Here is a 24,722-nt window from a genome sequence, read left to right on the forward strand (position 1 = left end):
TTTTTTTTTTTTTTTTCCTTAGAATGTATTATATTTTTATAGGTTGATTATCTTCTAAGCCATGAATTTTGTACAAAGCTGAAGCGCCTTTCGCAGGGTACTGCATGCCATCTGTAGCCATTATGCTATTGTTTATAGGAAAAAATATATCTTAAAAAAATCACATTGGAATTATTTTATGTAATGCTGCCACTAAAAGCCATGAGCCAGCTGACAGCCTCAGCTCTCTGAAATCATTATGTTTATTATGTTTTCCTTCATAGCTGCCCAATTTGGGTATCATGATATACTTTGAACATCTATCTGATCTGCAGCCTGACCTGCACAGAGAGGGGTGCTTTAGCAAGAGAATAAAAATTAAAAAAAAAAAAAAAACAAAAAAAAAAAACAAAAAACAATTCTACCTCTCTACAATATTTTCATGTTCCTTCATGGTGTAAAGCATTTATATGTCCAGAACTATCATTCTAAAAGCATGACAGTGAAAGAAGGATGAGAAAAAGTTTTAAAGTTCTCCTAAAATATTTCCAAATTACTGCTTATGAGAGCGGGGACAAAAAGAGAGCATTTCCTTCTGAGACAYAGCAAAGGATTATTCCTCAGCATGTTCTCGTTGGCGCAGTGCACAGAGGAGCTGCAAGCTGTCCTGAACCTTCCAGTGTGTCCCCGAGGTTCTTGCTTCTGATCCCCTGACAGCACCGTTCCCAGACAACCACTGCTGCTGTGACTTTGTCCTATTTATTTAAAAGACTAATAAGCAGTGAGTTATGTCATCTTAAACTCTGTAATCCAAAATTTTACTTTTTAATGACGTTGAAGCAATTGTCATTCCACACAATAATGAGGTGCATGAAGGAATATTCTTATGCATTGCAAAAGCAGGGCTGCACTACAATGAATAAACAATCATTTTAAAATCAGGTTTCAAGTCCTACAATGTAGTAAAATAAGACAAGGAAATCTTACTCATACACATGCATGGAGAAAATGTTTTAGCACAAGAACTGCACCCCAGCCCCCGGAGACTCTATTTTTCATCTACCACAGAGAATCAAACAAGCAGAGGACATGAAGGAGGCGTTTGGGGTTGGATTCATTGCCTAAACCACATCTGAGAATTGTATACTTTCTCAAATGCTTGTCCTTTCATGTGGCTGACAATCAAAATAATTATCTCCTTCCCTGCTGAAAATGTATATTGGTGCCCTTGTATTTTGAGGACCGGTTTTCAAAAGCAACTGCTGAATTTTCATCCCTGCAAAATACTCGGTTGGCGCAGAAGAAAAATTGCTTATCAAATCTGCAGAGAAACAGATTCCCAGCTCAAAATCAGAAAGATAGGAAGGGTGACTAATAAAGAAACAAATGGGTTATAAATAAAAAAATGGTGAACGAGATAAACTCCTTCCACTGTCCTCCACCCTTTCCTGTCCAAAATAATAAAATGCCAGTGCGGGTAACAGCTTAACAGGAAAATATTGATGCTGCACCGTTCTGTCTAAACATTCATCACGCTACCAGTCACAACAAGAGGGAGGCAGTGCCAGGCCTAGCAACACTACTCCTTGCCACCATCTGCCAGCAAAGAACTAGGTTCATATACATAGTGATTTATAAATATAGAAGCAAGAACCTCTTTGATAGTCCCGTGTCCAGCTAGGCCAGGGGTCCCTGTGGAGGAGAACCCTCAACACCACATGTGGCAGGGGTGGGCCACGGCCTGCTCAGGCCTGGGGCTCCTCCATGGCACCGCTCGCCCCTATAACAYGGCAGGGCACCAAGACTGCTGCCAGTAGAGAAATCAGTCACCTTTCCAAATGCTTCAGGAGGACGGAAAACCTTCTTTTCCATGCTAATTCCCTCAGAGACATCCTTCCTGGTCTTCAAGAACAAGAAAGGCATATGGGACTTGCTGTCATCAGGGCTGTTTTCAAACCAGAAGGTGCATGTTTTTTTCCATTTCTCTGCTGTGTGAGAAATTTTGCACCATTGCCTTTGATCAGGGTGACCATTTGCTGCAGGCGCATTTGCTGTTTCTTGGCTCTTTCTTTATTTCCCAGGTGGTGTATTATTGCTCATGTAGCTTTGCAAAATCACACCATGCAGGTTTTTGCTCCCCTAGAGCTTCAAAAACAGCCTTGTAAAGGGCAAAGTAGTTCACAAACCTCCGATTTTATGAGCTGGCTTTTCACTGCTTAATAAACTCCTTCCACCCATCCAAAACTATGTACCAAAWCTATGCATGCCCCCATATTCCTCATGTCCTGTCTCTTAGGCTCCTTGTGACCACCATCCAAATCATTGCTGTCCTCTGTGCTGATAAAATAGTCTCTGCCCGTCTATACATGTCTAGTGTTGAAAGACGACAGAAGAATTGCCAGTTGTTCAAAAGGTTATGCCAGTAAATGTGAAACATTTGGAAGATTTCACACYGGGGGTTGGGGGAAGGACTCTTAAAACTGCATCATCAGCATTACTTTAATTTCCCTACAAAAGCTRACCCAGCTGAATTAGTGAAATGATCCTTATTCAAAGATCATTCTAGTAACTTAAAAGTGATTAAACTACTACACGCTCATTTATTATTTCTGTATTCTCATTTATTTTTTAGTGAAATCCTAAAAAATTGACGGCCAAAAATATAGCTGGTTTATTTCTCACAATAACCTAGATTGATTTTAGCCACTATAATATTTAAATGCATTTTCTTTCCTAAGACATTAAATGCAGTTTACTACAATGCAGTGGCTCGCATCAAAATGTTAGGTATTTAGCTAAGACAAAAGGATTGTCTTTTCTTTGCACAATTATTTATTTTCCCTTTGGCTCTCTTTCTAATTGAGATTATACATTTGGTTCATGGGATATGCAATGATAACTGAAAGATGACAATTTTATTAATCCATTAACCTTTATGCATTTATATCTAGAATACAGTAAGTATGTAATAATACTGATCTACTTCCACAGAGACTTGCATTTAGTATAGGCCAGTTCATTAAAACTTCCCTGGAGAGGAAGCCACATCAGCCAATTCAGTTACCTGGGTTTTCTACAGACTGCACAGACATACAGGAGCTCTTCAGATACTTAGGAAAATCATTTTGGAAAAAAAGATTATGTATATTATTATGACAAAATCCTTTGCAAACAGACCTTTGTTAATGCTAAAACAGTCCATTGGGAAAACAGCTGGGCATCTCAGCATGAAGTCCTGTCAACACCTCAAAGTTATTCTAGGTCACTCTAGGAGTGAGATGCGTGACACACGTGCAGACCTGAATGCTGGTTTACACAAACAGACAGGTTTCCTTGCCACGTAAAGAAAGCTAAAAAGAAGCATTTCCTTGTTAAATCCTAATAACTAGACTTCAGTTAGCTTCATTAGATTCCCCACAGCCAGACAAGTTACTCAGGTGAAATCCACTACTCGGGGTGCTTCATTTCGGGGAGTATCATAAATATCTCCTATAACAACTACGTGGAAGGGGAGGTTTCAGAGATTTGAACATGCACTTGTGCTCTGAAACATCTCCTAGAGGTGCCACAATTCCTTAAAATGAAGGAAGTCAACAGAATAGGAGTATGACCGTTTTGTTTAGAAAAAAAAATATACTGGATTTTATTAAGAATGGCCTAGGTAATTATTTCACACAAAGCATTTGACACTGTCACTTGGACTTAAAAAGTTTTTTTCTTCTCTCTTACTACAGAAAAAAAATTAAAGTTTTTTTTTGTTTTTAAAGAAACTTTGAGTTGTCCAACAAATACTTTAGTATACTGACATTTAACGACTGAAGACCAGGCATTTAAATCTAATCCYACAAATGTACACAACATAAGCATTCATTAGGAAGTTCAAACCATAGCATATTACCAAGAGGGCAGAAAAGGTATTCTGTGATTTACCGCATGGTAAGAGCAAAGTTATTTTTACAGTTTTTCACAGGACATGAATAACCTTTTTATCACTCGTAAGTGTTCTTTCAGGAACCAAAGTTTACAAGTCAGTTATTTATATATTTTTATTTGCTCTTAGCAATTTTTCTGATACCTATGAAGAAACTAGATCTGTAGAAAACTTTTTAAGAAATGAAGACCAGCAAATCTGAAAACACAAAATGCTGAATGATTAATTTAATATTATTTTTAGAAACACCAGAGGTAGACATTGTTCTTTAAATGACCTCTTAAAAGGCAGGTTTGTAAAGCTAAATCACTTATAAATTAATACAGCTGAATTCAACTTATAGGCGCTTTTGACATTGGCTGCTTTTATTCAATATCTGAAACAAGACTTCACCCAAGAACTTGTTCTATTTTTTACCTGAAAGCCTTTGTTCTCTTTGCCCACCTCCCCCGACAAAAAGGAACAATTGTTGCATTTGTTGATAAGGAAAGATTACCCAAAGAGTAGAAATAATACCTTCTATTGAAAAAAAATCTTACCTTGGAATATAAAGAACATCTATTAATGTGATATGCACTTTCCAAATATACTTGCAATATAACATAACCCAGTGTAAGAACATCAGAATAGCTTTGCTGGAACAAAGCAAGGGTTTTACGTCATTTTTCTAACAGGCAACCATAAATGGACATTTATGGAAGAGTAAGAATAGACTGCCTATAGGTATGCATGTATGAACCAAACATATGTAACACTTATTTAGTCTGATGGGCTTGTCTATTTAGCATCTCCCGGGAGTCTTATTTTATTTATGTATTTATTTTAAATAACTTGGCTAGTAGTTGCCATCTTGCTTATTATTTGAGCAAATTTGACACCCCTGGTTTCCCCACAAAAAGCAACAAACAAGCAACTGTCATTACACAAGGAGTAAGAGGTATATGTATTATTTATAAGCTGTCAGAATAAAGAGTAGAGGAAAACGGCGGTAGAAAGAGCTTTGTAAGAAGTAGTAACTTCATTCCTGCCTCTTATGTCAAACGGAGGCCAGGTTTAATGCCAACTCCTCATACAGTGTTGAGTGAGCCTGGAATTTCTGTATGGTGACCAGAATTCCACTTCTAAAAGGTAACTACAAAGTACTAGCTATTTACATTAGGAATAAAGTCATAGGATATACAAGATGGACCACAAATATTAATATTAATGGGGAGTCTGCATTTCAAAACCTAGACAGTATACAAGTAACCCTAAATACATCCTCATTCTTGTCTCATTTTTTCTTCTTCTCTCCTTCTTTTAGGGAGTGCAGTGGGAAAGAAGGTTATTGGTTTCAGGTACCAAAACCATTAAGTTGCTGCAGTTTTTCCAAATCCCTGTACTGATCTATTTGCTTATCTTTGAATATTTAGATAGAATAGGCTGTTCTATAAGATACATCCAGGACTGATAATCAATTTAAAAATAGATAAAAACTAGAATTAGCTCAGTGGAGAGAGTATACTACAGAATAGGAACTATTTTGCCTTTTGAGAGTCATTTCTAGGCTAGCATTATTTAAATCTCCAGGAAAGAGAGATTTTGCTGTATCTAGTGCCTCGACGAATTGGAAACGCTCCTAAGAAACCAATCCCCAGATGTTTCACACCAGCCAAACTCTCCCTTCCACCTATTTTACTCCAAGCTCCCTGGCAAAGGYTCTGTTACAGAATTACCAGTCAGGAGAAATGCAGACTTACCAGACCCGGCTTTCATTCTCAGCTGCCTGGCAGGCTACCACAATGCCGACCAGCTGGCATCTTCCTACAGAGAAGGAAAGGAGAGGGAAGAATAAGGAGTTCCTATGTAGTATTTCTAAATGCATGTTTGGAGATAGATACTACATTTCTTGACACTTCCTTTGGCCTTTTTGTTGTTTTTAGGTTGAAATAATATTTCTAAATAGATCTAATTGCTATTTGAGTTCAGGAAAAGCACATTCACACTTACGTTCCCTTAAAACAACTCCATGACTTTTGACTGACTTTTAAGTAACTTGGAAGAAGTCCTGTTGGCACCTAGACAGAAAAGGACCCCACTGCCATACATATGCTCCACTATGATACATATCTTACAGTTCATCAGAGTGACCTAGCTGGATATTTTCCGCTGCTACTTCCATATGACTGGACTGATGGATGATGTGAAAAGTGTTCAAAAAGGTGCTGTATTCCTGAACAGGATTCACAAAACACTGCAGTAATAGTAATTCCTACYATAAGGAATTATAATGGATAAATTCAACCAAAGAACTGGTTAATCTTCCTATCAGTGTGAACTTTAAAAAACTTCCCTGGAAAAGAGTCAGGGAACTTTGCCCGCCTGAGGTGTACATAATGTTCTTTTGTTTTTTCTTGGTTCTCAGAACATTTGTTTTATATTAGTTTTTGCCCTCTGAAATTTGATATAAACAACAGTGACAAGTGTTCTACTGAATAGTAGTTAAATCATAACTCATTTACAGAGTTCAATATATTTTTATCCCAGTTATAAACACATTCTTGCCTGGAACCCATCCATCTCACAACTCGTATTTGGTCACTATATCAGCTCCTAACTTCCATGTAACTTTAAAACTACCAAAGATAAAACTTATTTACATATCAAAGCTAACGCAGGAGGTATCTCACAGATCATCTGAACAACACTGCACAGACTGAAAGGAGCAAAAAAATCACGGAGAAGACAAAAACTTGCATTATTCCTCTTTTGTCAGTTTAAGTACAACTTTTAGCGATACTTTAAATATCTGCTTTTGCTATTTAATATTCTGAACATTGGCAAAGGTTCACTCCAAATTACTCAGAAGAGGTGTGAGAGCATTAGCTTAGCTTGGGTTTCAGGATGYGGGAGGGTGTCAGCCCCACTTCACAAGCAACGAAGCTAAGAGTCTTCTGCCACAGACTCCGTGAAGGGCCTTGCAACACACGATACCAGGTACTATTCCCATTCTGCTGCAGGGCAATGAGCTATTTACCACAAAAAAAAGAGAAATATTTCCAGCTTAGTGAAGAATATTTAACTACTACTTCCTAACAAMCACCAATGAAATATTTATTGCATGAGCAATAAGTCAAAGCATCAATAGCCTCAGCTGTCTGACTTTGCTCATGACTGCTCAAAGACAAACTACTACAGTAAGAGACCTCTGAGAAGGAGGAAAACCACCAGTTTCTTGTACCACCTGTGTTCATAGGTGGTCAAACGTCAAAAACGACTTCTACAGTCTTCTTGAACAGGGACACCTCTTCAACAGCAAAGCAAAAGAACAAAGTCAAGTCAGGTCAAAGTGGTCTTAACTCCCTTGATATTATCTTTCATGTATAGAATGGTACTGCTCTGCAAACGTCCTGTAAGAGATGTTCTCTGTATATAAAATCTGCCTAATTCTTTCTAAATTGAACCGCCCCTGGCTAGGAAGAGCTGGAATATGACCTCAAGCAACTGTGCCACTGGGATATGTCATCACTTGACTAAGACCTAATAAAATTTCAGTCTAAGGCAAATTTTCATTAACTTTATGGCTCCTACAAGGCTAATATAACACGTAATACCAACTTTCAAGTTTATACCTATTCTTGCTAAGCTAAACCTGGCCCAAATCAGCCAAGCACTTAAAACAGATGCTTTATTTTTGAGCACTTAACTCTACTGACTTTCATGGGGCTTAACATCAGGCGTCTGCTTCAGGGTTTTCAGGATTTATGTTGAGAGTACTTAGTGCCCTGAAGATCCAGTCTCTTCTGATATATATATATATATATATATATATATTTTTTTTTTAAGAAGAATAAATTAAAATTAAGCTACCTTAAATGTAGGGCCACATAAAATATATGAACAGTTTTCTCACCTTTCTAAAATTATAATTGGTGCTGTGAAGTTGATAGGTACTTTCTCTTTGTAACGTCCATTTGATGCAACTTAGACCTTCACTCGTGCAGTAATCAGCTTTTACTTAAACCAACAAGTTTTTCATATTACCCTAATRTATGCAGTAATTATTACGATTCTATTATTTTCTTTGCTAGACATATTTGTAGTTTTAAATGACAGGAAACCAAGCTAGTAATTTGTAAAGATGSGTGAATAAGGAAATTGCTCTATTCATATGTTCATAATGAACAAAGAGATAACATAATATTGGTTTGTATTCTTTCCCCCTTCAACAAGGAGGAAGAAAAGCAAAGGAGGATAGCCTGGATAATTTCCTGCAGCCCTTGCTTTGTTCTCAAGTCTTTTTTGCAGTATTTATTGAGGAATGTAAAGGAAAAAAAACCATCCAAACTGGGCTTTGAACATGGTACTCGTGTGACAAAAGGCCCATTCATTAGAACATACTGCTGGAGAGGAGCCAGTGTGCAAGTGCACACATCACTGCAGTCATTCTGCGCTGCATCACGCTGCTACTACTCCATTTAATACACTACAGCTGAAATATGTGCAGAACTGAGTTGTTTCAGCCTTAAATTACATTGTATGTCCATCTTCTCAACTATCTCAACAAGGTAAAGAATAAAACATTTAAGGAAATGGTGCTGTTCCAGAAATGCACTGTTGGGCTAAGCAGCTGGATCTACATTTTCTGCTTGATCTTTCCTAGATCTCTGAAACCTCAGTAACTACAGAAAGTGATAAAGTCATTTTGAAGTTTGTCAGCTAAAGATTATTTTATTTTTAACGAGATTTTAAATGAGATTTTATACCTGCATGTTGCTAATCTTGATGCCTTCATTTCTTTCTGCTAATGAATAAATCTTCATGCTCCAACATCGCTACTGATAATTCGTAAAATTCTGAACAGCAAAAACATGAACTCATATCCATTCTCGGTTGGTCCCTTTAGGGGTTGTTCATCTTCCAAATTCTGACAAAATTTCTAATGGAAACTGAAGCACGTTTGAAAAATAACCTAGAACAAAAACAAAACATCAAGGAAGCATGGGAAGTGAGACCGATTGCTTCATGCAGACTTCTCAGAATTGATTATAAATAACAGACCACTGGGATATAACTTCATTGTCCCCGCAGCTAACTTTACTATCTGCTATCTCTTCTTATCCCAAATTATTTAAGGAATTTGCTAGAGCTGTTTTGGAATTTCACCCCATATCACAYTGTATCAATTTCTTAGGTCCAACATAGTTTTTCTGCCTGGTATTTCTTTTTGATGATAGTGTCTGAATTTCAGAATTGCCACATGMCTTCAACTCCCATTCAAAATGAAATGCGTATTTTACATTTAGGGTTATTCTTTAATTACRTGCTTTATGACAACTTTATTACAATGGATTAAATCCTAAAATGAATTTGTCACCAGGATTTTGTGAAATAGAAAACACTTGCAACATGATGACAATAAGCTTCACCCCAATCTACCAGCTAGGAGAGGGCAACAGAAACCATTATATTGTTAATTTTGAAATGCTCTCTTTGACATTTCTTTCTCCTTAACTGACTTCAAAATACATTTACAAATTAGAAACAAAACTCACTGTATCACCTGCAWAAGTGGAAAACGCATTTACATTGAAACTATTTATTATATCATTGCAATAATGCAGTTCATCATAATACATGAATGGGTCTGACATATCTCAGTAAGGGATATCACAAAACRATACACCTCCCAAGAAACTGCCTGAAATTTCAAAGAAACTTGCCTGTAAAATTGGTTTAAATACACAATAGTTGGCTTTCTCTTGCCCAAGAACTMAACTTACATCCAAACATTCTAATGGAAAGACATAAGGTAAACTTGCTTGCAGTGACCCACCTTAAATAAAATCAATGACGATTTTAATCACTCCTGCTATCTCTAAGACATTTACCTGGAATGCTAAATGAGCAACGTAAATGTGTAAAATACTTAAATATCTATCAGCTATGAAAGACTCAATTGAAYGGCTAATTTTTACTTGTAAATTCCAACACAGAAGTTTAATCAGCTCTTTCTGTTAAGACTGCACACTTACACTCCCGTACTGCTTCTGTTGCTCCGGACACAGGCTATGGGAGAGGCAGGGGACAGCGAGGACAGGACAGCTCCTGTCTGCAAGTCTGCTGTATCTGCAGCCACGTTCTCTTTTTGTTTCCATTGCACTTTGTGCTCTGAAAAGATAAAACTTATTTTCATATATTAGGATTTCTTTGATTTTTAATTAATATTTTGCCTCACTATAAAGCAGGCACCAGTGCAAATACACATAGAGTTTAAAATTAAGAGCTGGCAGCTTGTTAACCCTTACTGTAGGAAAGCCCTCTTGGTAAAGACCACCAGTAGAGCACATCTGTGAGAACCATACTGTGACATTCAATTTTTTTTTTCTTTTCTCTCTTTCCTGCTTCAAATAAGATCAGAGTTTGACTCACGGTTGCAGAGGCAGAACTTGAGCCTCCCGGTTTGCCTCACTCCCCAGCACACAAGAGCCCCATCAGTAGGTACCAATCCACTGAAAGGAGGTCACCTTAACCCAGGCCGTGCACACAGCTGGCTTTTCTTTTATTTGTTTCCAAAGAGATGCTGATTTCACTTAATGTCCCTATTCTTTTCCCACCTGTTTCTAAAACCTGGAGTTTTGGGAACCCAGCTTTACACCCACACTTATCTCTCTTGTAGGACCCAAAGTCATTATCTAGGTGTTTCTCAGACAAGAGAACCAACAAACTCAAGCTGGATTTAACCATGATTCTAGCCCACAGCATGATGGAAAAAGGATGCATACTGTTTTGTTTTCCTCTCCTGCCTTTTGCTCCTAGATTTTCCCTTTTCTCCAATATTCCCATTTCTCTGTTCTATAGCAAAGAATTCAAGGWATTAGACTGCTCTTATTGGGAGAGCTAACCTGTGGTATTTACCCAGAACAAAACAAACAGTATTTTATTATATGAAAATATTTTAACTTAAGTTTTTCCTATGCAAGGATTTTTTTTTCTGCCTTGCACAGAAAATTCTGTTGATGTACATGACCTTAAGAAAAATAACCAAAGACAACGATAACACAAAATGCGCTACGCTATGAAGTTTCAGAAATGTTAATTTGTAAGGTGATTACTAAAACCATTGTAGTTTTCATTCAGCAGAAAATTAGCCTCGTCTTACTCTCATGAGTATATCTGGAGTATATTTTCTGGCAGATTATTAGCACTTCCTTGGCAAATGCTGTCTGTTTGATGTGGTTAAGTCTGCAGCAGTAAAATCCATACCCAGCTCTGCTCTGAAACATCCCTGGAGTGCTCACAGTATGATGCAGCCACAGGCGTAAACTGTGCAGATCCATTTTATTTACTTTCCTTAGAGGTCTCGAAAAAGACAATGATGTCCCAACGGAGGCTTGAAGACAGCACAATCATTCAAGCTGTTGGTGACTTGCTTTGATTGAACATTTCTTCCTTAAATCAATTCCAAAACCCAAGCAGGCACAACTGAGTCTCCCTGAAAAGTAAACAACCGGTCGGGACACTCTCTGCCAGTCTTAAACAYAGAAATAGCTACTTTTAATAGTGATTTCAAGTGTCAGTGCAACATTATGAAGCAGTTTATGTATTTATTTATCTTCTTTTCCCCTTAATACATCTCCTAGCAGTTTTAGTATCTGCATCTTAAATGACTTGGCAAATGTCCTGGCAGGTCCAGCACCAGCTCAGGGCCGGCACCTCGCCCAGGCTGCAGGACAAGCACTCTTTCCATTACAGCAGCCTCACATTTAAAATGAGCTTCCTTAAGTGAGGCAAAATATGGTTTTGTTGTTTAAATCATRTCTTTGCATGAAGACATTTGCGTACTGCCACATTTCTCTTCAAAAGTGCTGACACTGAGTCAGAAGATTCAAATTTGGTAAAACAGTTATCTAATTTTCTGAGGAGTAAGACCAAGCAAATCACTTYGACATAAGCTTAATCTAAAACATTTGCACAGCTTCTAGGACCAAGATGGGGATTGCTTTTATACTTGTAGCTACAGGCTTTGCTGAATTTGCCTTCACAAACTTTCAGATTTTGTTCAGGTACTTCCATAAGTGTCCTGAATATCTCCATATAATTTGATACTTCTCTTTTAGCAACCCTATTGACTATGGAAGCAGATGGAGCTGCAGGCTGTCTACCCTGTGCATAATTCACRATCCATGTTACCAGACCTGACCCATGGGCATTGCACAGGACCCTGCAGAGGTCCTGAGCTGGCTTCTGAACCATCACCAGTGAGAAGTCTCCCTGCACAGGCAGAAAGAAGGAGCTTTGGTTTCCCCCTTGCCATCGCTGTGCTGAAAAATAAACCAAGAGAGTTACGTAACGTGATGCAGGCTGCTCTCCACTAATGGATATTCAAGACTGGTTCCAAGTCCCAGATCCAAGAGGAAATAAGATCTGAGATTTTTGTCGTTATACACAGAGGGTAAAAGTGAATTTTCCAGATGGAATTTGGATTCTTGRTGCTCCCTTTCATGGGGGAGGGGGAGAGTAGGGATAGAATTAAAAGATATTCAGGCCTAGCAGCAAGCAAAGAAACATCTACCTATTTATTATTTCTACAGGAGAAGCCCTCTTACCTGCTCTGGATATAATTAAATTCTCGGTATCCTAGAGACATTGATATTAATACTTTGTGCTATTGTTGAGCTAGTCAACTTGTGAACCACAYTGACGTCTGTATCGGTATGCTGATAACCCCCTTCATGTTTCAGTTCAGTAAATTCATATGCAGAAATGTTAACTACATACTTCAAGCTAGAATCTCTCTACTAAAACTAGCTATTTTATGCCTTTTATATCAGTCCATCTTTCAAATTATGAATATACAGCTTTAGTGAAGTGAGAGCTCGATTTCCAGGTTAATAAACAAGGATTGGTGTGTTAATCACATTACATTCCTTTGTAGCAGCCGTTTTTGGSAACTCTACATGCAAAAATTGATCACAACCATTTACCTTATTATACTTGCCAATTATGGTATTTTCTGCTTCATTATAAATAGTAAAGGGATTTGTTCTCATCTGTATCCATTCAGTCAAACCTTTAATTGCTATGGAGCATCTCTTATTGAACGTTAACTTTGTGAAAGCTGTATAGTATAGTATAGTATCACTTCCCCAAATAATATATTCCTGACATGTAGTTCAGACTTTTTTAATYGACAAGTTGTTTTCCCTATCTGTGAACTTTTGGCGTACAATAAAACATTAAGATCAATTCTACAAACTCAGGTCGTGAGACTACAAGTAGCAGGACACAGCTGAACATTAAACATGAAAACTCACAAACCTGTTTGTTCAGTTTGGTAAAACAGGTGATTTTCAAGAAAGTTCAAAGCTTTGCTGGTCCAGAACTAGAACTGGGGATCTAAACCATCTTTAGACATGGAGTTTATGAAACTTCAAAAAGTATTTTATCAGCAAACACAGTATGGCCTCGTGTTATTTTCAAATCATTATATTTTTTTCTTGTAGCTACTGTTCCACTATTTTTGCTACACTCAAAGCAGAACTGTTGCAGGATACACAACTCCTCCTAATCCTCAGCTTCTTATTAGTTAGGTTCTCTTTATATCCAGGTCTCACTTCATCAAGTTACTTCAGTAGTTGTCACAAATGTCACTTGAACACGCAGGTCAGAAAAGCATCCTCTGTTAGGGGCRTTCCTGCACATACACAGCCTCAGAGGCTATTATTTCAAAGGCAGTGAATTTCAAAACTATGGTGGGAAAGACAAATGACCCTCGAAAATGACCTAAAGATTCATCTTAAAATGCACAAGAAGCAACCTAATCCAATCCTGTACTCTTCAAAATGAAGATTTCTCATGTACAAAAGAAACGGTTTCAATTTACCAATCAATTCATGGCTTTGAATCACATGTAGCATCTGAACCCACCTGACTACCAGATAATTGCCTTTCATTAGGGCTGTGTATTTTCCTGCAAGGCAGTAGGATCYTCAGACCTCTACAGAACCTCCAGAAACGTTAGTAAGCATTTAAAATTCTAACTATATCTAATTTAAAGCAAATACTTTTACTTTGCAGAATGTAATACACTTTGAATGGGAATATATTACCTTGTCAGTACAATTTTATATATTACTTGACCAAAATATTTTCATAAATTTGAAATACTGCTYAAAAAAGAGGAAACTTATATTGTACAAAATTAAATTTAGCAACAACATAAATGGTTTACAGCTGCTACAGCTTTAATCTGCAACGAACTGGACAGAAAAAGAAGTAAAGCTACCCAAGAGTTTTGAAAAGAAGACAAAATATAGAGTGTGGATACGCTTTATTTCCAAATAAATTCATTTTTTATTTCCAAATTTATTTCCATTATTTCCAAATTTATTTATTTCCATTATTTCCATATTTCCATTTATTTCCAAATATTTCCAAACTGAGCACACCAAGGAAGTCAAGGCAAAGCTGTGACGTCCTCCTCCACCTCTCGTGCCAGGGGTATGTGTGAACGTGCTTCCAAAGCTCTCCTTAATTTAATAACTCCAATAAATTTATTTAAGCCGAAACTACACCCCAAACAGCAGGCCCTACTAGAAAGAGCAAAGAACACCAAAAATGCTGGTGTCATCTACAGACGGATATCAAGTGATATTTTTGCAAAAGAGAAGTAAAAAGGGGAAATACATTCATTGTAATAGTATTTGCTMTAAGAAATACTGTTGGATAAAAAGTTACGTTAAGACTTCTGCTTAAGCAGCATGAAGAGAATGGAGTTAAATCATATAAAAGGTTCTTAATAAATATATTTTGCAATGTAACCTTGTTTCAGATATCCTCTTCCAAAATTTGTAAAAGAAAACGGYCTCAAAAGATCAATAATACATAAAATTATTAAGCATATCATATATACAGATATATGCTTAAGATGTGTCTATATGTACCAAGAGAAAGCAAATTCACCAACAAATCCCAGCATCATTGTACATACTACATTCATATTATCCATCTTGCATTAGAGGAATCCAAAACCACCAAAGGGATAATTTCATCTCCTGATAGCTGCCTAATATCCCAAGAGATCTTCTTCTTTCAACCCATCATTACAAGAGCACAGAGTGTATTTCTTACATTACCAATAGAAATACTGTCAAGTTCCTCTGGAACATGCTTTATTTAACATTATGCGGTTGGGAAATAAAGTCTCGAGACCACAGCTAAAAGGGAAGAATAATGAACTGCCTGATTAACACAGAAAACAGTGTGGGAGGTGACATTTCAGTAAGGAACTTTTCTTTGGCTATAGCACTAAAAAAAATCACTGAAATTTCTCCAGCAGCCTTCACAGCTTGAGCACTGCTTCAAACCTCGCCTGTGATTTCCAACATCTGCAGGTTTTTCGCAACCACACTTTGACTTTGTATTTCTATAGCAAACATCTAGAAAGAATATCAGTTATTGTGGTGCGAGAATGCTCTATAGGTGATCAAATATGTCTCTGCCAGTCACTATCCTACAAATAATCCATGACAGCAAAGTGTTGCAGTTCTCAAAGCATCTGTTTCCCCTCTTCCAAGCTGTTTAAGCTCCCTAAGGAACTGCTTCAAACCACTATCAGAGCATGAACAGCTGACCAGTACAGCAAAAAGGCCTTTTTTTAAAATGTTATTTGTATTTTTGTTTTGATATTACTTCAGCCTTACTACTTATCTTTTTTTTAATGTACTGAATTATAATGGATTAATATATAACCCAGTGACGTTAGGGCAAAAAAAGACCAGAAATCCTAACTAAAAAGAGATACAGCACTAYGAATGAAGACTTCTATTATGGAATTCTTATTTCACTATTCATACTGATTTCATTAGACAACTGCATCTGGAGAACTGTACAAGGCAGCAAATTATAAATAGTACCAAATTACTGTGCAAAACAGTAGGCAGGCACTGGAATACTCTGAAAAGACCCTGTTTTGTCCTTTATTATTTTACCTCCTCACAAGTACAGCAACATATCAGCACCGTAACTCTTGACTTGACATACATAAAATATATAACCAGAGTAGAATCAGTCATTGCTCCTTYAACTTATACGGAGAAATGTTTCTAAAATCCTCCTACTTTTAAATATATATAGACAGTGAAAATTACTACAAAGTAGGCAACTGAGGCTACATTAGCAAACACTAGAAAACTCTTACCTGTTAAGAGATTTACTTTTTCCTTTCAAATACCACAGAACTATCAATCTCTTCCTGATTTTTCATTAGTGGCACAAGTGACAGTGTCACTAGTCGACATTATGTTTATTAACAAAGTCGGCCTAATCTGGATGTCAGATGACCATTTYCAAAACACTGATTTGAACAGCAAGATGCACTATGAGAAAAAAAAAAAAGGAAAAAAACCCTAGTCATTCTCAAAGTAATTTTTTAGCAAATTATTGACAGCCTTATTTCAGTATTGAACAAAAAGTTTGTGAAGAACTTTTATCTTCCACAAATGAAGAATTTTATCGTTAGAAGCACCTTTTTTTTTCCCACCATCCTTTTTCCCGTCACATGTAACCTCAGTGCAGGTGCTGGAGCAAGTCAAAACCCCACGTGGCTGTTGTTAAATCTGCAAAGGGGCATCTGACTGCAGCCGACACCGTGTCAGCTTCTAAGCAGCCTCTGCTGCAAGAGATACACTCAGCACAGCAGCAGGCAGGAACGCACTGTTATTTTAATGCTAGTCAGAGAACAAATGTTTTTACAATTAAATTTCAATCAAGCCATACACGAGACACGTCTTATGGATTTCAGCAGGGTTAATGAATCAACCTCCTGGAAGTGGTACGTGTTAATAGGTACCTGTCGCCAGATATCCTGACTCACAGTCATCCTTAACCAGCTCCGTTTTATGGCAATCCCAGTAGTAACCTATTCCTTTAGTGACTTCTTTCAGTGCTAGCCTATGACAACGTGCATTTTTCATGCCTGATGATTCATTACAGAAATGTCACAGAATATGTGAAAAGACTATGTTTACAAAAAGCCACGCTGACTGCATCATGAATCATGATCACTGCTTTGTGGGAAGCAATTCAGAAGGAAACACAGCGTTAGATTTAGGGATGGATTAAAACAAGCTGTTTGATTTTTCTACAGTAACCACTTTCTCATAAGATTAGTGGAATATATTCCTAAAAGGAAAACACTATAGCCTCATACACAACTGCAAAAATATAAATATAAATACAAAYAGATTCTCTGTCCCCAAGGAAAATATTCCAGTTGTTGAATGGTGATTTGAACATCTCTTRAGAGAGGGAATTCTTCGCCAAAGTCAGAATTTTATTTTGAAATTTATTCTGAAAAGTTTTTATTTAATAAGTTTCTAACAACTGAAGTGCACCTATAAGGCACTGTTATGCTCCACTATTTCCATCACCTCACAGTCAATATATGTCATTATCAGGACTATCCCTGAATTCCAGAGCTCCTGCAAAATTTAAATTCCCAATTTTTACTGCAAAGACAAAAAGTAATAAACAAATTTATTTCATCACCTACTTCTCTTGCCTTTATTCCCACAGTTTTCAATATCTGATTTATTGTCTACAGAAGAGTCAAGCCACAGGCACAAGCACTTTTCCATTAAGGATATCTTCTAGCTAAAGGGCAGTTACAAACTGCAAAGCTATTAGTGCTCCTACAAGGACGACAGCAGTTCTCACACAATAAAAGAAAAACAAAAAACCACTTTTCAAGCCAGACCTTTAAAACTCCTGGCTGCTGCTATGAGTCCAAGTGGGATGTCTACCCCAAAGAAGCCACCGTAAAGAACRGGGCTCAGGCCTCCCGGCAGTGTGTGTAGGGCTGGACTAGTTCACATCACACAGGTTCATCGGGAAGATACAGTGGAAAATAGGCAAATTCATCACGAGCTGGACAGATCTGTCTTTATACAGGCTCAAGTCCACCTCATCCYCTAATTCCTCTGCATGACCTTTCTAGGCAAGACACGAAGTAGGAGTTTTGCTGCATTTAACCTCATACAGGAAGCAGAAGAATCCGATATATTTGCTGCACTAAAACAAGCATTTTTCTTACATAAAAGATATGTACTTACTTCTGCAAGCTCATTTGAGAAGATATTTTTGTACAGAGGCATCATAGAGTGTCTAACAAAATGCTAAAMCCCAAACAGTTTCCATCATACAGAAAGAAGAAAAATAAAAAATGCGTGGAGGCATCGCGAAGAGCGCAGAGAAAAACTGAGTTTGGAAGAGCAGAAGAGGGCAGCATTTCTCTACGTTTTACACAGTGAAGGAGCTTGGCTCCCTAAAACCGAGACATTGTGGCAGGCATATTTCGTTGAATGCTAATTTTGTTCAAAGATGACCTACATTTATTAAAAAAATTCTTTTGGTAGTGCACGATATATCACCTTGCTAGTTAGGCATTTAAAAAATCCTCTGTAAGCTAATTGCTAATAACAGCTGATGACATTTGCAAAATACAAGTAACTTCCCTTTGTGCACCCAGCCCCTGCTTCCATGTTACTTTGGTAAAAGTGCAATTTCTAAATGGAAGAGTGCTAGTAGGGCTTGGGCTCGTAGGAAAACATCCCAAAGCACAAGATCACAATGCTCTGAAGTTGAACACACAGCTCATCCTCATCTTTAAGCTTTAAATCACAAAGAGAGATCATAAGACCTTAAGTGCCAAATATAACACTGAAATACTCTTTTTGTGCAATGSAATCAATATGCCACTTTCACACTCCTAATAAACACGCACTACTTTCATAAATATCATATATGGAGTGCAGGAATGTTTGTATCTGACATATATTGTAAAAAAAGTACAGGTGTTTAAATAGAAACTTTCATAGCCACTGAGAGCAGTAAATAAAATKATCTTTTTTGGCCTATTATTAACAGAGTATCAGATGATGGATTAGAGAAATGGTAGTATCTGATGATTTCATTCACGTTTCTAACATGTTATTTAAAGTTTTTACATACATGCCAGTTACTAGACCAGTGTTTTACAGGAAGCACATTATGTGGTTTTATGCCATTGTTTTTTTCTGCTCCCTCATTCCATTCTTCTTCAAACTCACGCTAAAAATGCCTAATAGATTTTTCTTTGTCTGCAGAAGTTAGTTCTGCACAACACCAGAATGCACTTTCAGTACATAGCTTTAGTTTTTCTAGGTCCTTTTATAGAAATACGCATGTGAGCTCTCTGCCACAGCAGTAGAGCACGTTCCATTCCTTATTGGCATCAGACACAGAAATCTATACATCAACCCTGACACGCGCCGCGTGCCATCTGCAGAGCTCCGCATGGTGGGTGCATGCGGTGCGCCCTAATTAATGTCTTCCCGAGCTGATTGTAATTAGGGGACAGCTGTGGGCAGGCAGCTCTGAGTCACTCTGGGTAGCTTCGGAGACCRGGCAGGTTCTCAAGTGGCAGAAAAGGGATAGGAGGTGCCTGAGATCCTAACCTAAAGGGTCCCTGCAGATGTGTCCTACGCCCTTCTTCAAGAAGCAACTCAAGCAGAGCTTTCCTAGTCTCTCCATCCCCACAAAGCAAATAAACRGAAAACAAGAGATGCTTTGGGTCCATACCTCATCATAAGACTCAAGAAACTGCAGTTTCTGGTTCCTTGAAACCACATTTTTTCCTCTGTTTTCCCCCTTTCCAGCTAAGAATGAAAAGTAAATTTTCCTCCACTGGTTCAGGATCTTCTCAACTTCTTTCTATTTCTTTCCCAAACATAAAAGCTAGAGATGGTGAAGCTGGGGAAGCTGCATTATGCACTTTCTGTGCAAAACRGGACGGCTCTGTTGATGACCACCCGGTAATAGCTTGCCTTGGGCTCTTTTTACAGAATTCATATTTATGCTATTTTAAGGCAATCAAAATGCATTATTTATTAGGTTTGAATTTTTTTTTGATCTACTTAGTCAAGCCATCCAGTTTTCCTTTTTCCAACAACTTCTCCCCTAATCAAACAATCACTAAGGGCTCACATCTTTTAAGGTACAATACATTAGAGCAACTTAATTCCTTTGAATTAAAAGAACTTAGAATACTGAAATTAAAATAGACATTTAATTTAAATATGAGTCAATACTAATAGACAGTAAATTATAAACTTTTATGTCTTTGCATAAACATATTGAGGACTAAGTTCTTGATGGAACTAGCCTGTTACATACAGAACTGCCTCCTGGCATTTAAGCCATGGATTTATCCTCACTAAGGGATAACTGATTCAGTAATCTTTGCAAGAAGCAAACAGTTAAAAGCAATGGAAATATGTGACACCCTTTTTACTATTTTTTTCAAGGCCTGTGGAAATATGATTCCTTTTGAGGAACAACGAGCAGTTATTTCAATTACAAGAAAATACAATATTTGCAACTACTTCACAACTGAAAAAAACCATTGCTTTCTACAGACAGGTGGTCTTTAGAGATATGAATTTATCTTAAAATTCCACATTGGGGATCACACAAAGCAGGAACAGGTGGTTTGGATAATGAACTACTTTATTATCTATTATTCATTTATTGTATGCTAAAATGCTTATATCTACCTTTTGTTTTGTTTGTGGCATCCCTGAACACAGTAAGTTTCTACTAACTGTTGTTCAACACATGCTAAAACACTGTGTTCTTGGTATAAATTGAAACATTTTGGGGATGGCTTAATTTTTCTTTTTGAATTTCTTTTTTGTTTCCGTTTAGGTAAGTTGATTACATAATGTTCAGAAAGGTGCCATGGCCGAATCACTACATCTTTAATAGGGACATTTTAATTTTTAATACCCCTCTTGCTAGGGACTGAATATATAAATAAGAGGGGAAAAAAAGTTAAAATTATTTCTTTTGTGTCTGATATGCTTGGTAACTAGTATGGTTRGAATTACAAAAATGAAATATTAAGCAGCGAGTGATGATAAATAGTGGCTTCATTACAACAAAACGAAAGAAAAGAGTATCTTAAAATGATTACAAATTCCAACAGGTTTATAAGTTTTGGTAAAAGTAGTAATTATATCTGCCATAAGCTCTTGGTTAGAGTTAAACGTCTAGTGAACAAGGCCCTCTGGCTCTACATGGGAGAACTGGGTGCAGTTCACACAGCTGCCTCAGGGAGGAACAGGACGCCTAAAAGCACATAATTTACACACTTTTCTTCCTTTCTTTCTTAAATCACTTGTTTTGTCCAAAGAACGAAGTAAGCCTGGAACAGAAAAATTACCACACAACTCCGAGCAAAAAGAACAGATTTAAGCAGATGAAATGCATTGCCTCACATTTTGCCTGCCAGAAGAATATTCTAAAAGCACAAAGGGCTTAGGAAATAATGCAACATTAACGCGACATGGAAAACAAGTCAGCTCACACCATCTCTTCTAGTACCTTCAGATAATATTCATCAGGCATGCTGCCCTTGTTCCCGATTTACAAAGGCATAATATTCATCAGGGCCTGAACTGTCACATTTTCAAGTAATTTGCCAGAAAACACCAGATTTGCTTTGTGGGCTATGCAAGAATTATGTATTTTTGTTGAAAAATGCACTGCCTTGGACTGAGTTTTTTGCTTTTGGAAAGTTCACAAGGAACCCTGAGATCACCGCGGCAAAAAGCACTCTTTTGCCATTCATTTTGCATGATAGGAAATTACAGTCAAATATCCCTTTACTGTAGTATCAGTTTTAAATTTCAAATTAAATCACCCTTACAAGCATGCTGCAAAACTGGGAAATGTTTTCTATGCCATTTGAGTAACTGGAGTACTAAAAACTAAATGACTTGAAGAGAAAATGGTGAAGAAAAGGGCTTTAGCTGCAATTCTTACCCCTAGTCTTGTGGCTTGTTCACCATGCTTTCTCTGGGAAATGTGATTAAATAAAAATCAATAAAGATTTAGGTTTGCCAGATAAAACACAAAAGCTTGAAAGTCCACTGACAAGAATTCAGGGCACAAGGCCAATATTTTTTAGACTGCTTGGAGTGGATCACTTAATAGCACGAAATCTAAACACAATACAGAGAAAATTAGACATGTAGTTCAGGTGTAAGAGTGAGGCATGTCCGTAAGGATTTCACTTCTACCTCTCCCAGGGCTAAATGCATGAAAAGGCGTTAACCTAAGCCTAGGAGTCTTCACAAATACAATTTTCATTTCAAACCACACTGACTTAAGAGCTTAAAACAAGCAAAGGACCTGAAAACTAAACACCATGTTTTTGTTCCCAATAAATATTTCATGCCACTGCTAAATATTTTTCCTGGGTTTTGTTCCATTGTTTGTGTTGCTCAGCTCATCAAGCCAACAAGATCAATTATCTGACTGGCTTTATTCAAAAAGATCAAACAACAGATAACATAACATAGTTTGTGAATATGGAAAGTCATCAGCAGCAGTGAGGATCAGAAACTTCTCCCATTTCTCTATATTGGGTAGGAAATAAGGTCAACAAATTCAGAACTGAGCTGAAAAAGGTAGGCCTTTCCTCATTAAGGAAACACAACACATCAGCCCTACTGCTGTCTTGAGAAAAAGCAACTAGGAATATTATTTTTAAATAAGAGTAAGACAAAACATAGTCTAGCTTATTTATGTCTCTTTTCCTGTATATATGTAAGTAATATGGATTAAGGGATTAGCTCCCTCGTTTATGAGAAAATGTTCAGACCTTCAACACTATTTGCTGACATTATTTATTTGAACAACAAAAAAAAATCCTGTAATTACAGTCCTATTGACAAATATATTTTGCTCTTTTCTTTCTAACTCTTGCCATGTTCTGTCGTTCCCTTTTTGACAGAAGCATCTGAAGTTTTCTAGGTCAGCCTGCTAACATAATAATGTTTCAGAACTAGTAACTACAGGCTGTAAAGAACTCTGTCTAAAGGCACAGTACAAGATTTGTACTTGTATTTTACAGATCAGTGGTAAGAAAGAACTTCATAAATCCAGACTGTTATTCTGTGCCTAAACGAATTGGGGAAGTGCTTTTCATATATATATATATATATATATATATATATAATTTTCTTTCCTCCCAAGTAGGACACAGTAAAATATTATAATTCTGCAAAAATAACATTCATTTCAAAGTAGTTTACTATTCATTCAGAGATATGTGTCTGTCCTTCCATCCTGTAAGTATGGGCCAATTGTCAAGAATAACTAAAATATTTTTAAACACACCCTATATGCACATACATGTCCATTTCTTATATAATAATATAACAGCAAGGAAGGAGCAGAGACTCAGCTGGAGACTTCTGCATTAGAAAGATGACAACAATTACGCAGTGAGTGGAATCCACTCTAGTATAACAACAGTATTAGAAGCAGCTTAGTGCAAGAGCCATGTAATGCTTTATGACAATATCTTAAAAATCATCTGGATTCGCGYGCTTCTAACCCTCTCTAGTAATTTCTATACCCATGTAATATCCCTGGCGTTTAGCAGAGAACAAACAGCGACCGATCGTTCACCAGCTCTTCCGGGAGAAGAGCAAGGTGTCTTCTGGCAGAAGATGTTTGAAGATGAAAGATTGTGGACACACAAAATGCATTTGATGAATAGTTGACTGCCTGGCCATAAAACGTGATGCAGACGAGACATTAACCTGTCCAGCCTCTAGCTTGAAGCCAATGAACAGAGGAGACGGTCGCAACCATTTATCATGTAAAGCAAAACAAGCTCTGGCTCAGGAAGTCTTTGCTCTTCAATGTTCCTGGCATCCCATTTTTGCCACTGCCAGAAACAGAAGAACTAGGTGGACCTTCAACTGAACTGATAAAGTCACTTTTTTACTACTGGGACCCTGTCAAAGAACCCCATTCTTAAAACTACTTCTACTACTAAAATTAATTCTACTGCTACTACCAAAATTTACTTCAGTAAAACAATCATTTTCAAAAAAAAAAAAAAAAAAACATGGAAAAAATGAAAAATCTTTACCTGATCAAGAAAGATACCTAAACAGCCGTTTGTGTTGCAGACAAGCACATTATAATGACATATGTGAAACAGTATATGGTGTATGTGAAAATGAGGATAGTCTCTTTCTTTTCCAGAATGGAACTTCACAGTAGGAAAGCTCCCAGGGAGAGAGACAGGGCAAAAATCCAGGCTTCTGGCAATGTGTGCGACTATTAAAAGCACACAGATGTAACATTTCCACAGTTAAGATATATCATCTATTACATCTCTTAGTGTAATCACTGTTTATTCCCAAAAGGGACCCTAACCCTAAGTCACACTGCGTGGCAGCAYGAGGTGTGGCAGCTGGGTGTCCGGGCGAGCTCGGGTATTTGCAGGATGGAGCAGCACCATGTCCTGCCCTGCGCTACCCTCTGCCCACGCTATCACCCGGCACTTTTACACCTTTGGTACCAATCAACTACTTTTAGGCCTATTCTACAGCTTTCGGCCTTGGTTTAGCCCAAGGACAGGGTCATTCAAATTACAGCCAGCTAAAACAATGGTACACTGGTTTTCGTTTGCTTTGATTTATAGATTCCCCTAAGTTTTTCACCCCTACGAAGCATACAAAATGCTACATTACATTTAGTACTTTATTTGTTTTTTATTCCACACCGTTTGTGGACTTCCAAAAGTATCTAGAAGTGCAACAGACTGTAGAGTTTAAAAACCACACTAGGATGGTGTGTGAAACTGGGATATAACCCATGCATTTTTTCAAAATCTGAATTCACTGAAGAAAAGATAGTAGGGGAAGAGATACAGATAATGAGGAATCTAGATGTATGTATGATTAATTATGCAGTTTTATGGGGTTTTTTA

The 24,722-nt window shown here is 37.3% G+C and overlaps 1 long non-coding RNA gene across 1 annotated transcript; it reads right to left on the reverse strand.

Annotated features, from left to right (window-relative positions):
* Nucleotides 1–5,662: 5,662 nt before the first annotated feature.
* Nucleotides 5,663–10,037, reverse strand: LOC112944548. Its single transcript, XR_003248795.1, has 3 exons — nucleotides 9,925–10,037; nucleotides 8,656–8,861; nucleotides 5,663–5,713 (listed from the first exon to the last, which is right to left on the reverse strand). It is a non-coding gene; the product is annotated as an uncharacterized LOC112944548 (long non-coding RNA).
* Between the last annotated feature and the right edge of the window lie 14,685 nt (nucleotides 10,038–24,722).

The sequence above is a fragment of the Nothoprocta perdicaria genome, unplaced genomic scaffold, assembly GCF_003342845.1.
Source record: "Nothoprocta perdicaria isolate Ctin4 unplaced genomic scaffold, notPer1 scaffold_17, whole genome shotgun sequence".
NCBI lineage: Eukaryota > Metazoa > Chordata > Aves > Tinamiformes > Tinamidae > Nothoprocta > Nothoprocta perdicaria.